The sequence below is a fragment of the Anolis sagrei genome, chromosome 10 (genome assembly GCF_037176765.1).
Source record: "Anolis sagrei isolate rAnoSag1 chromosome 10, rAnoSag1.mat, whole genome shotgun sequence".
In the NCBI taxonomy this organism is placed as follows: domain Eukaryota; kingdom Metazoa; phylum Chordata; class Lepidosauria; order Squamata; family Dactyloidae; genus Anolis; species Anolis sagrei.
Genome location: NC_090030.1, coordinates 29,087,096 through 29,101,960, shown reverse-complemented (window position 1 = coordinate 29,101,960; position 14,865 = coordinate 29,087,096).

The following is a 14,865-nucleotide window of genomic DNA, read 5'->3' as shown; positions in this document are numbered from 1 at the left end:
TGTGATATTATAATTTTTTTTCACTAATTAAACCATAAAACTGGCCCAGACATGCGGAAATAATAACGAAACGATCTCGGAACAATAACGAAACGAATACAATAACGAAATACGAAGCATTTACAAAACGTATTTAAAAATTCATTTTTTTAATAATTGCTCCAGAATGGTTCGTTATCGTTTTGTAATTGGAAAAATTAACGAATTATTAACGAATTACGGATTAACGAAACGAAACCGCCCAGGCCTAGTCGCAACCTCTTCATACAGTTTCTTATGTTATGGTGACCCCCAACCATAACATTATTTTCGTTCCTACCTCACAACTGTAATTTTGCAATTACTTACTTACTTACTTAGGCAATCCCTCGTTGGGAAAGTAAGATGGTCTTCCATTATGGGTTTCCCTGTGGGTCCGTATGTGGCTGTGGAGCCCTATTCTTTCTCTGCATCTTCTACCGCAGTGAGGGCATTGGTTTCCAGGTGGAAGGCAGTCCCGGTCGGAGTTGGCTTGATGTGCCTTCCTCCTGGCACGTTTCTCTCTTTCACCCTCCACTCGTGCCTCCTCGAATTCTGCAGCACTGCTGGTCACAGCTGACCTCCAGCTGGAGCGCTCAAGGGCCAGGGCTTCCCAGTTCTCAGTGTCTATGCCAGAGTTTTTAAGGTTGGCTTTGAGCCCATCTTTAAATCTCTTTTCCTGTCCACCAACATTCCTTTTTTCCATTCTTAAGTTCAGAGTAGAACAACTGCTTTGGGAGATGGTGGTCAGGCATCCGGACAACGTAATATTATTATTATTATTATTATTATTATTATTATTATTATGTTATTACTGTTGTTATGAAGGAGCTGGGGGTGGTGACAACCAACAGGGTGCTCTGGCGTGGGGTGGTCCATGAGGTCACAAAGAGTTGGAAATGACTGAACGAATGAACAACAACAAATTAATCGTAATGTAAATATCTGATCTGCAGGATGTATTTTTTTTACTGGACCAAATTTGGCACAAATACCCAATACACCCAAATTTGAATACTTGTGGGGGTTTTTTAAAGGGGGGGGGATTGATTTTTGTCATTTGGGAGTTGTAGTTGCTGACATTTATAGTTCACTTACAATCAGAGAGCATTCTGAACTCCATCAGCAATTGAATTGAACCAAACTTGGCACACAGAACACCCATGACCAACAGAAAATACTGAAAGGAGTTGGTAAGCCTTAACCTTGAGTTCTGGAGTTGTAGTTCACTTTCATCCAGAGAGTACTGTGGACTCAAACAATGGTGGATCTGGACCAAACTTGGCACAAATACTCAATATGCTCAAATGTGAACCCTGGTGGAGTTTGGGAGAAATAGACCTTGACATTTGGGAGTTGTAGTTGCTGGGATTTCTAGTTCACCTTCAATCAAAGAGCATTCTGAACTCCACTGAGAGATTTGGGCCAAACTTCCCACCGAGAACCCCCATGACCAACATAAAATATTGTGTTTTCTGATGGTCTTTGGCAACCCTCTGACACCCCCTCAAGACCCTCCCAGAGGTTCTGACCCTCAAATTGAGAAACACTGATCTAAACTATCCTTAGATGAAGTAGAGAGAATTCCTACCCTAGTATTATGAGGATATCACAAAGGCACAATTATATTGTTTGTGCTTCTTTTATCATATTTGCTCTTGTGCCAAAAGAATGGAGGTTAGGAAAGGTCCATCACTGGACCCCACTCAATTCGTCAACTATCGGCCTGTTTCCAGTCTCCCCTTTTTGGGCAAAGTCCTGGAACGTGTGGTGGCCTCACAACTCCAGGCATTCTTGGTAGGCACAGATTATCTGGATCCGGCACAGTCTGGCTTTAGGCCGGGACATGGTACCGAGACAGCCTTGGTCGCCTTAGTGGATGATCTGACCCGGGAGCTCGACAGGGGGAGTGTGTCCCTGTTGGTGCTCCTGGACCTCTCAGCGGCCTTCGATACCGTCGACCACGGTATCCTTCTGGGACGCCTCGCAGGGATGCGTCTTGGAGGTACTGTTTTGCAGTGGCTCTGGTCATTCCTGGAGGGCCGGTCTCAGAAGGTGTTATTGGGAGACACCTGTTCAACCCCACAACCTTTGTTTTGTGGGGTTCCTCAGGGTTCAATACTGTCTACCATGTTGTTTAACATCTACATGAAGCCACTGGGGGAGATCATCCGGAGTTTCGGAGTGCGATGTCATCTGTATGCGGATGATGTCCAACTCTGTCACTCCTTCCCACCTGCTACTAAGGAGGCTGTCCACAGCTTGGCCGCTGTGACGGTCTGGATGAGGGCGAACAAATTGAAACTGAATCCAGACAAGACAGAGGTACTCCTGGTTAGTCGAAAGGCTGAACAGGGTATAGGGTTACAGCCTGTGTTGGATGGGGTCGCACTCCCCCTGAAGACGCAGGTTCGCAGCTTGGGTGTGATCCTGGACTCATCGCTGAGCCTGGAACCCCAGGATTCGGCAGTGACCAGGGGAGCATTCGCACAGTTAAAGCTTGGGTGCCAGCTGCGCTCATACCTTGGGAAGTCTGACTTGGCCATGGTAGTCCACGCTCTGGTTACATCCCGTCTAGACTACTGCAATGCTCTCTATGTGGGGTTGCCTTTGAAGACGGCTCGGAAGCTCCAGCTAGTCCAACGCTCGGCAGCCATGATACTAACAGGAGCGGAGCGCAGGGAGCATACAAGTCCTCTGCTGCACCAGCTCCACTGGCTGCTGATTTGCTACCGTGCTCAATTCAAAGTGCTGGCGTTGGCCTATAAAGCCCTAAACGGTTCGGGCCCAAGCTACCTATCCGAACGTATCTCTGCCTATGAACCCACCAGGACTCTAAGATCTTCTGGGGAGGCCCTGCTCTCGATCCCGCCTGCTTCTCAAGCACGGCTGGCGGGGACGAGGGACAGGGCCTTCTCTGTGGTGGCCCCTCGCCTGTGGAACGCCCTTCCCTTGGACATTAGATCAGCTCCTACGTTAATGGTGTTTCGAAGAAAACTAAAAAGCTGGCTGTTTGAACAGGCATTCGGATAAACAGTGCAATGAATACGATGAATATAGGAACGGAATTATAGACGACGAATTGGATCACGATTCTAGTTACGAGATGTTAATGTGTTGTTATTGATGTGTCATTACTTTGTATATTATGCTCTTAATGGCTTCAAACTACAAGAGAGGAGATTCCATCTGAACATGAGGAAGAACTTCCTGACTGTGAGAGCCGTTCAGCAGTGGAACTCTCTGCCCCGGAGTGTGGTGGAGGCTCCTTCTTTGGAAGCTTTTAAGCAGAGGCTGGATGGCCATCTGTCAGGGGTGATTTGAATGCAATATTCCTGCTTCTTGGCAGGGGGTTGGACTGGATGGCCCATGAGGTCTCTTCCAACTCTTTGATTCTATGATTCTATGATTCTATGATTCTATGATTGTCTTTTTGCTCTTGTTGTGAACCGCGTTGAGTCGCCTACGGGCTGAGAAACTGCGGTATACAAGCAAAGTAAATAAATAAATAAATAAATAAATAGGGAAGGAACATATGACTGATAAAAGGAAATATAACTGTGGTTCCCTTCAACTGCATCTACTGGCAGGGTAAATATTTGCCATGTTTGTAATATTCCTTCCAAGACTCCCCTGCAATTTATGAAATATTGGCTATTCTTGTCACTTGAATTCAGGTCTGCTGAGCTTGGGGATACATTTTGACTTAGCCCTTCAACTTATCTCTTTTCTGAAGCTCAAAGAATTGCAAAGACTAATATGCGCTGAAAGTCTATTTTGTAAAAAAAAAGCAAACCCTTTAACGCCTCTTTCTTTAATAAAAGAAATAAAATAAAATTGAGCTTTTTTTCCTATGAAGGTTATAAGCCATAATTAGGATTGCTACTGTTGTTGGACCCCAAGGAGTAAAGATAAAGGCAAAAAGCAGAGGAGGCATGTCTAAGGCTAGGCACGGTTCCTGCAAAGTCATTTTTTTTCCCTGCATTAGCCTCAGTACAGTGTGCCGTAGGAAGTGAAGAGATTTCATAATCACTTTTTAAAGGCAATTTCATGGGAAGACAACAACAATTAATCTTAGTCATCTAAAATGGCAATACCAGCACATGCAGAAGGCTTCTTCTTTCAAGGTCAAGAGGCATATTATGAATTGGTGTCATTTCCCAAGTGGCAGTGGGATCGCTATCAGGATTGAAAACTGAGCAAAGGCATGTGATAATATTTTCATCTATGTAAAGAATATGACTAACAGAGTCATAGCTGGACTATTAGATATCAAAGCCCAATAGCATGTGGCTTGTTTGAGCTTTCTGCATGGATATGAATGGAAGGTGAGAGAATCATAGAATCATAGAATCAAAGAGTTGGAAGAGACCTCATGGGCCATCCAGTCCAACCCCATTCAGAAAGAAAGAAAAAAAAGAGAAAAAGTAAAAAAAAAAAAAAAAAGAAAGAAAATAGGAGCAGATTGTTGTGTAACTCCTTTGTTGACTTCCTGAGTATCTTCCTAGTGGTTTTTCCTCTTCTTTCTTTCTTCTCCTCTCTTTCTTCACGATTGTTTTCTCTTCCCTTCATATTATTATATGTCCATTTTTTTTTGTTTCAAATACTTTATTACTTTTGTCCAGTCAGTCTCTTTTATCGGGGTCCCTTTATTTTTTGTTATTAGATATGTTAACCTGTCCATATTTTTAATGTCTATCACTTTTTCAATCCAGTCACTAATTTCTGGTATATCTTCTTTTTTCCACAATTTCGCATAGCATATTCTTGCTGCAGTGTTTAGCAGAAAGAGGATTTTGTCTGTATTCTCCATTTTTTATTCCTAATAAAAATATTTCCGGTTCAAAAGGGATTTTATTTATTTATTTATTTATTTATTTGGTACGCTTATATACCGCTAATATCTCAGCCTATACGGCGACTCATTGCGGTTTACAGCATATTTAAAACTACAAAATTCCAATTTCAAATATAAAGTTAAAATATAAAATACATACATATACATACATAGAAGTATTGGGCCACCAATACAGACCAGAGCATCTCATAATTAAAGTCACAATCCAAATTCGTTGTCCGAGATTGCTAATCCATGATCAAAACATCATCAGGTCGGGTTAGCCGAAAACTTGCTGGAACATCCAGGTTTTCAGTTTTTTCCGAAATGCCATTAGCGAGGTGGCTGATCTTATTTCAGTAGGGAGGGCATTCCAAAGCCGCGGGGCCACCACAGAAAAGGCCCTATCTCTCGTACCCTATCTCTCTCATATTTAACATTTCCTGTAGTGTCTTATGTATTTTTCTTCAATATGTCTGAGCTTTAGTGCATGACCACCACATGTGGAAATACGTTCCTTCTATCTTTCAACATTTCCAGCATTTAGTATTTATATTTCTGAGGTGTCATGTACCATCTGTGTGCAACTTTAATCCAATTTTCTTTAAGGTTTGTTGCTTGTGTATATTTGATTTTTGTTTTCCATATTTCTTTGCAATTTTCTTTTTTAATTGTTTTTCCCATATTTTCTGTCCATCTTCTCATATAATTTTTCTCTCCATCTGGTTCTACGTTCCATTCCAGTATTTTTTTTGTAAATCATTGTTATTACTTTTCTTTCTGAAATTAATATAGTGTCCCAAAAGTTATCATGTTCTTGAAAACCTCTTTCCTTGTCTATTTTAAAGCATTATTTTACCCAGTTGCAGACACCATGGCACTCATCAACCAGAGGTTCCCAGAAGACATCACGGCGCTGTTTCACCATTGCCTCACCACCAGCTATTTTCAGTGGGACAATGAATTCTACGAACAGAAAGATGGAGTAGCTATGGGGAGCCCTCTCAGCCCAGTCATAGCTAACTTCTACATGGAACAATTTGAAAAACAAGCTCTTGAAACAGCAACCAAAAAGCCCACGATATGGTTCAGATATGTGGATGACACTTTCACCATTTGGAGCCATGGAGAAGAAGAACTCAACAGGTTCCTGGAACATCTTAACAGCATCCACCCTAACATCCAGTTCACTATGGAAAAAGAAAAGGAAGGAAGATTGCCTTTTCTAGATGTCCTAGTCATCCGTAAACCAGATCAACAATTGGGTCACACCGTTTACAGAAAACCCACACACACAGATAGATATCTACATAAAAACTCCAACCATCACCCAAGTCAAAAAAGAAGCACCATTAAAGCCTTGGCAGACTGTGCAAAAAGAATCTGTGAACCCCACCTCCTCCAAGATGAACTGAACCACCTCAACTGGGCTCTACAGGACAATGGATATTCCACCTCAGACATCAGAAGAGCTGAAAGACCAAGAACAAGCCACAAGAGTAAAGATGAAGATCCACCCAGAGGAAAAGTGTTCCTGCCATACATCAAGAGAACCACTGATCGCATAGGAAAGCTGATGAAGAAACACAACATACAAACAATCTACAAACCCACCAAGAAAATCCAACAAATGCTACATTCAGCAAAGGACAAGAGGGATCCTCTCACCTCTGCAGGAGTCTACCGTGTACCATGCAGCTGTGGACAAGTCTACATAGGGACCACCAAACGCAGCATTGCCCAAACAAGAATCCAGGAACATGAAAGGCACTGCAGACTACTCCAACCAGAGAAGTCAGCCATAGCAGAGCACCTGATGAACCAACCTGGACACAGCATTTTATTTGAGAACACAAAAATGCTGGACCACTCTCACAACCACCATGTCAGACTACACAGAGAAGCCATTGAAATCCACAAACATGTGGACAATTTCAACAGAAAGGAAGAAACCATGAAAATGAACAAAATCTGGCTACCAGTATTAAAAAATTCTAAAATTAAAACAGCAGAGAGAAAAACAGGCAGGGACATCTAAGCACCTTTCATTAAGAGTTTGCTCCAGGCACTGTCAGCCCATTGTATGCTAATCAAGGTGGTCAGTTGAAAAGATTCACACCTAGCCCAACTTACAAAAGCCTTTTGTCCCACCCTGGTCAGTCCACAGATATATAAACCCCTTTTTTCCCCAGCTCCAGCAGACCTCTGAAGAAGCCTGCCATAGATGCAGGCGAAACGTCAGGAGAAATGCCTCTAGAACATGGCCATATAACCCGAAAAAACCCACAAGAACTGATTATTTTACTTGTCTATATTTATATTTATATATTTATTTATTTGTCGTGTCAGGGCAACCAGTCAATTATATTACATTTCTAACAGAGCAAAGCAAACAAACAGACAAAATACAAAATTTGTGAGTTTGGTAGTTGGTTAAATGTCCTTTGACCAGTATCTGGCCACTTGGAGTGCTTCCGGTGTTGCTGCAAGTGGCCAGATACTCATCAAAGGACATTTAATCAACTACCAAACTCACAAATTTTGTATTTTGTCTGTTTGTTTGCTTTCCTCTATTAGAAATGTAATATACTTGTCTATATTGATACCATGAGATTTTTTATCTATCATATTCATTTTCTGTTGTGTCTTCATTACGGTTACACCTCTTTCTTTCTTTAATAATTCTTTGCATCTTGTCCAGACATTCCAGCCCATTTTCCTTCTTTGTGTAACCTCTAATGGGGATAACCATAGTGGGGTTTTCTTATTTATTTTATTTTTATATTTTTGCCAAATTTTTATAACAGCTGATCTAACAAAGTGATTACTGAATTTCTTCTCTTTCAGTTCTTGTGGGTTTTTTCGGGCTATATGGCCATGTTCTAGAGGCATTTCTCCTGACGTTTCGCCTGCATCTATGGCAAGCATCCTCAGAGGGTCTGTTGCAATTAGTACAATGGGTTTATATATCTGTGGAATGGTTGGGGTGGGGCAAGGAGCTCTTCCCTGCTGCAGTTAGGTGTGAATGTTAGCTAATCACCTTCATTAGCATTTGAAGGCCTGCCTGAGTCTGGGAAAATCTGTTGCTGGGAGTTGTAAAGATGAAGATCCACCCAGAGGAAAAGTGTTCCTGCCATACATCAAGGGAACCACTGACCGCATAGGGAAGCTGATGAGGAAACACAACATACAAACAATCTACAGATCCACCAAGAAAATCCAACAAATGCTACGTTCAGCAAAGGACAAGAGGGATCCTCTCACCTCTGCAGGAGTCTACTGTGTACCATGCAGCTGTGGACAAGTCTACATAGGGACCACCAAACGCAGCGCCCAGACACGCATCAAGGAACATGAAAGGCACTGCAGACTACTTCAACCAGAGAAGTCAGCCATAGCAGAGCACCTGATGAGCCAGCCTGGACACAGCATATTATTTGAGAACACAGAAATGCTGGACTACACCAACAACCACCATGTCAGACTACACAGAGAAGCCATTGAAATCCACAAGCATGTGGACAATTTCAACAGAAAGGAAGAGACCATGAAAATGAACAAAATCTGGCTACCAGTTTTAAAAAACTCTAAAATTTTAACAGCTAAACATCAGAGAGGAAGAAACCAGGCACAGATTAACAACTCCCAGCAACAGATTTTCCCAGACTCAGGCAGGCCTTCAAATGCTAATGAAGGTGATTAGCTAACATTCACACCTAACTGCAGCAGGGAAGAGCTCCTTGCCCCACCCCAACCATTCCACAGATATATAAACCCATTGTACTAATTGCAACAGACCCTCTGAGGATGCTTGCCATAGATGCAGGCGAAACGTCAGGAGAAATGCCTCTAGAACATGGCCATATAGCCCGAAAAAACCCACAAGAACTGAGTGATTCCGGCCATGAAAGCCTTCGACAATACATTTTCTTCTCTTTCTTTGAGCTTTCATACCACAAATAATGATGCCAACCTGTTCTCACATCTACTCCTTCTAGGTTTAATAATTTCTCTTTTTTTAATTCTGCCCAATCTTTCGACCACATTAATACGCAGGTCTCGAAATATAATTTCGATCTCTCACCCTGCCAAATGTATTTCATCATGTCTCTATTCCAATCTTTTAATAAATTTTGATTTTTTATTATTGGTAGATTTTGAAAAAGAAAAATCATTTTTGGTAATATTTTCATTTTCACGCTTGCGATTCTTCCGAAGAGTGACAAGTTAAATTTTTCAAATGCAACCAAGACACCCTACTTAATCTATAGGTGTTGCTAACCAGGATTAAAATAAAAGACATCAAGATGTAAAGAGGGAGTGATTAATAATCCATTCAGACGTAATGTCCCTGTTTCAAAAGTACAAGATTTTAGTGCCTCCAGCAGATTTTTAAAGAGAAAATACATTTTTTTTGTAAAACATTTGCTTCCTCTCCATATAATCTCAAGAAATTTACCCTCTATCCCTATTTTCACAATTTGTATCAGTGATTATCCGGGGGGGGGGGGGCACTCTTCCTCCACACACCCTTCCTCCCTTCCTCCAAACACACATCCATTTCTACTATCTAATTTCACTCATGAAGGATTTGAAAATCCAACATTTGTATTCCAAAGCAAGGTCAATTCTCTCTCTAGATTGATTTTTTTTTCTTGAAAGGAGAGCTTGTTTATGCCAATAACTTGAGGCAGAAAGTTAGGGACTAACTTCAATGTCAAATGGAAAACTTGGATGTATCATTAGACAAATCAATGCAGCTACCGATAAATTGTTGACCTGACCCATTTTTCATCCATCTAATGGTAATTTCTCATGCCTGGAGTACAGAACTGGGAGCATCATACAAACACCACCAGAAACCATAGTTTGGTGTTACAACTCAACTACTTCTTTGATAAGAGCTGCCAAACACATCACAACTCTCTTATCTTCGTATTTAATAGCCATAATTTCACTGACCCACACTCCAGAAAATATCACTCCCTGTAATTGTTTGTGGGTCTTTGTAGGTGTATTTGTCCGAACAGATCTCCCTCTACATCCCATCTCGAAATTTAAGATAGTATGGGGAGGCCCTACTCTCGACCCGCCACTATCACAAGTGAGGTTGAAGGGGACGAGGAGCAGGGCCTTCTCAGTGGTGGCCCCTCACCTGTGGAACTCACTCCCCGGGGAGATTAGATCAGCGACTTCCCTTTTGGAGTTCAGGAAAAAATTGAAGACCTGGATATGGGACCAAGCTTTTGGACATTCTGGCAGCTAAGGAAAGATCTGATGATAAACATGGGCTAACGGAATGGAATGGATAAACGGACTCTGAACACTGAGCATGAGATTGTTTTGCTATTTTACTATGTATTAATGTTTTTAACTTGTTAATTGTTTAAATTGCTTTTATGTATTTTTGTTCATTGATTTAGGCATCGAATTGTGCCTTCGTTTGTAAGCCGCCCTGAGTCCCCCCTTGGGGGTGAGAAGGGCGGGGTAGAAGTAATTGAAATAAATAAATAAATAAATAAATAGGTCTTCCACTGTAATTCTACAGTAGGCTTGTTTGATATAAAAAAAAGATTCAAAACTCATTTTGGATGTAGTGGGCGCTGGTGGTTCGGATCTAAAGTCAATTCCAATTTTCACAGAAAAAAAAGTTCAAAACTTTTCAAAACTTCCGAGACTTCCGAATCCTTCTTTAATGGTTTCAAAGTGTTATTTCCTGTTTCATTGAGTTGTTTTATTCTAGAAAAGAGGGGAGGGAAGCAAAGGGAAGAAATCTTCATCTTGGAAAGAAGTGACAAGTGGAGTGCCACAGGATTCCGTCCTGGGCCCGGTCCTGTTCAACATCTTTATTAATGACTTAGATGAAGGCCTAGAAGGCAGGATCATCAAGTTTGCAGACGACACCAAATTGGGAGGGAGAGCCAATACTCCAGAGGACAGGAGCAGGATTCAAAACAATCTTGACAGATTAGAGAGATGGGCCAAAACTAACAAAATGAAGTTCAACAGTGACAAATGCAAGATACTCCACTTTGGCAGAAAAAATGAAATGCAAAGATACAGAATGGGGGACAATGCCTGGCTCGAGAGCAGTACGTGTGAAAAAGATCGTGGAGTCCTCGTGGACAACAAGTTAAACATGAGCCAACAATGTGATGTGGCAGCAAAAAAAGCCAATGGGATTTTGGCCTGCATCAATAGGAGCATAGTGTCTAGGTCCAGGGAAGTAATGCTCCCCATGCTCTATTCCACTTTGGTTAGACCACACCTGGAATATTCTGGGCACCACAATTCAAGAGAGATATTGACAAGCTGGAATGTGTCCAGAGAAGGGCGACTAAAATGATCAAGGGTCTGGAGAACAAGCCCTATAAGGAGAGGCTTAAGGAGCTGGGCATGTTTAGCCCGAAGAAGAGAAGGCTGAGAGGAGATATGATAGCCATGTATAAGATATGAAGCCACAGGGAGGAGGGAGCAAGCTTGTTTTCTGCTTCCTTGGAGACTAGGACGCGGAGCAATGGCTTCAAACTACAAGAAAGGAGATTCCATCTGAACACACGTAAGAACTTCCTGACTGTGAGAGCCGTTCAGCAGTGGAACTCTCTGCCCGGAGTGTGGTGGAGGCTCCTTCTTTGGAGGCTTTTAAACAGAGGCTGGATGGCCATCTGTCAGGGGTGATTTGAATGCAATATTCCTGCTTCTTGGCAGGGGGTTGGACTGGATGGCCCAGGAGGTCTCTTCCAACTCTTTGATTCTATGATTCTATGATTCTATCCATCCAAACTGTGTTAAACTGCTTCTTTCGCCCAAGACTGACTCGGGAGGAAAAGGAAACCAAGGGGAATCCATCCTCACTGGTTTGAAAAGCTGAATAATTTCCGACTCACTTACTGATTTGTAAGAGAAATGGCAGAAAAAGTTTCAGAAGGGAAAGGGACTTCCAGTTTCCTTAAAACTTTGAAATTGCTTCAAAAAGGAAATCTTTCCCATTTTTTCTGAATTACGAAGATTCAGACCGAACCTAACCATGTCTATTCTATGTTTTTGGACCATATATAGTCAAATTATAGGATTCATTACTATCCATGGTTTGAGGTGTCCATGGGGTGTATGTGCGCTGCCTCCGGAAAATCCTGCAAATATCTTGGGAAGACAAGCGGACAAACGTCAGTGTGCTGGAAGAAGCAAAGACCACCAGCATTGAAGCGATGGTCCTCCGCCATCAACTCCGCTGGACTGGCCAGGTTGTCCAGATGCCTGACCACTGTCTCCCAAAGCACTTGCTCTACTCTGAACTTAAGAACGAAAAACGGACTGTTGGTGGACAGGAAAAGAGATCTAAAGATGGCCTCAAAGTCAACCTTTAAAACTCTGGCATAGACACTGAGAACTTGAGCGCTCCAGCTGGAGGTCAGCTGTGACCAGCAGTGCTGCAGAATTCGAGGAGGCACGAGTGGAGGGTGAAAGAGAGAAATGTGCCAGGAGGAAGACGCGTCAAGCCAACCCTGACCGGGACCGCCTTCCACCTGGAAACCGATGCCCTCACTGTGGGAGAAGATGCGGGTCAAGAATAGGGCTCCACGGCCACCTACAAACCCACAAAAATAGTCATCAAGGAAGACCATCTTACTCGTCCAACGAGGGATCACCTAAGTAAGTAAGTAAAGTGTGTGTCTTGGAAAGCATTCCTTATGGTTATAGGGCCATACTGAATATTAGAGTATTTTCAGATGGGTTTAACCTGGCTCTACAACCAGCATCTGAATTACTGGGAGGAAAGGATGCAATTATTTCTCATTTATTATTCAAGGGGAATATTTCCTGCCTTTCTAGCTGTGATTAGTGAAAAACAAGTTTGACCTTTAAGACTGAGCCAAGAAGGAAACCCGGCACACTATAATTTTTCTCGGAAGAGTTTTCTCCTTACATTTGAATATAGATCTGACTGCTTGCAGATGGATTAATTCAAAGCAGCCAAACCATTTGCTCCATTATGTTCCACACTCTCCACTCTCTGCATGCAGGTCTCCAAGAAGGAATTCAAGAAGAGTAAAGCCAATTCAAGAAGAGCAAAGCAAACCACACCATCTAGGCTGAGGGAAGTAACAGCGTCAATGGATTCTGGATTTCCTCAGACCTCATCTGGAATGTTGTGTCCAGTTCTAGGCACTACATGAGGGGTATTGACAATCTGGAATGTATCCAGAGGAGGGCAACCAAGATGGACAAAGGTCTGAAAACTATTCATTCCTATGAGGAGCATCTAGGGCAGTGGTTTTAAAACTTCCTAATGCTGTAACCCCTTAATCTGTCCTGAGTCCCTCCAGGGAGATAGAATCATAGAATCAAAGAGTTGGAAGAGACCTCATGGGCCATCCAGTCCAACCCCCTGCCAAGAAGTAGGAATATTGCATTCAAATCACCCCTGACAGATGGCCATCCAGCCTCTGTTTAAAAGCTTTCAAAGAAGGAGTCTCCACCACACTCCGGGGCAGAGAGTTCCACTGCTGAACGGCTCTCACAGTCAGGAAGTTCTTCCTCATGTTCAGATGGAATCTCCTACTGGTCAAGGACATGTAGTATAGTTTGAAGCCATTGTTCCGCGTCCTAGTCTCCAAGGAAGCAGAAAACAAGCTTGCTCCCTCCTCCCTGTGGCTTCCTCTCACATATTTATACATGGCTATGATAAGCCCTATGAGGAGCGGCTTAGGGAACTGGGCATGTTTAGCCTGAAGAAGAGAAGGCTGAGAGGAGATATGATAGCCATGTATAAATATGTGAGAGGAAGCCACAGGGAGGAGGGAGCAAGCTTGTTTTCTGCTTCCTTGGAGACTAGGACGTGGAACAATGGCTTCAAACTACAAGAGAGGGGATTCCATCTGAACATGAGGAAGAACTTCCTGACTGTGAGAGCCGTTCAGCAGTGGAACTCTCTGCCCCAGAGTGTGGTGGAGGCTCCTTCTTTGGAGGCTTTTAAACAGAGGCTGGATGTCAGGGGTGATTTGAATGCAATATTCCTGCTTCTTGGCAGAATGGGGTTGGACTGGATGGCCCATGAGGTCTCTTCCAACTCTTTGATTCTATGATTCTATGAACCGCTGATCTAGGGTATGTTTAAATTGGAGAAGAGAAAACTATGAGGGGACATGATAATCAGGTTTAAATATTTGGAAAGATGTCCCATTGAGGAGTGGGTAAGCTTCCAACTTTGTGATTCTGTGATTAGTCATGGACGTATCACCGATTTTGCTAGCTGGGATAATTTATCCAAAAGTGTAGGTATTGAAGCGAAAACTTTCTGCATGAAAATCATCTGACACTGAATTGTGACAACATTTTTTAAAAACGTAGGCGACAAAAGTCATCCATCCACGTGTTTCACAGGCAAAGTATTTCAACATGCCTTTTTTTTCCAGTTGCAATTTTTGGAGAGCAACTATCTAATAATAAAAAGGCAGGGGAAAGGCATAGAGTAGGGGGAATTAATTGGCTTATTATGCAAAGGCTCCAGAGAATTGAACTCCATTGGGAGCATAATTTACAGACAGCATTTCTGGTTAACCATCTTGGAGTTTTTTGTGGGATAAGCAGAAGGTAACACAGAATGGCAAAACATCTCATTGCTCAGCATGCGATATGTAAACTAAAGGTCCGTCGATACTAGGTCCTTTTTTCCTCTGCGTATATGTATGTGAGATAAAAGGCAAACCTAAAGTAATCATCTTGATTTTATTTTCCTAAAAGGATGTATCAGAATGCATGGATTTATTACTCAAAATGTACAGATGGGAGGGAAACCTCCCTGGAGATATAGTTCAGCTTCTGAAAAAAATCACCACACAAAAATAATAGGATCATAAAGTTGGAAGAGACCTCATGGGCTATCCAGTCCACACCCATTCTGCCAAGAAGCAAGAAAATCACATTCAAAGCACTCCTGACAGATGACCATCCACAGCCTCTGCTTAAAAGCCTCCAAAGAAGGAGCCTCCCCCACACTCCGGGGCAGA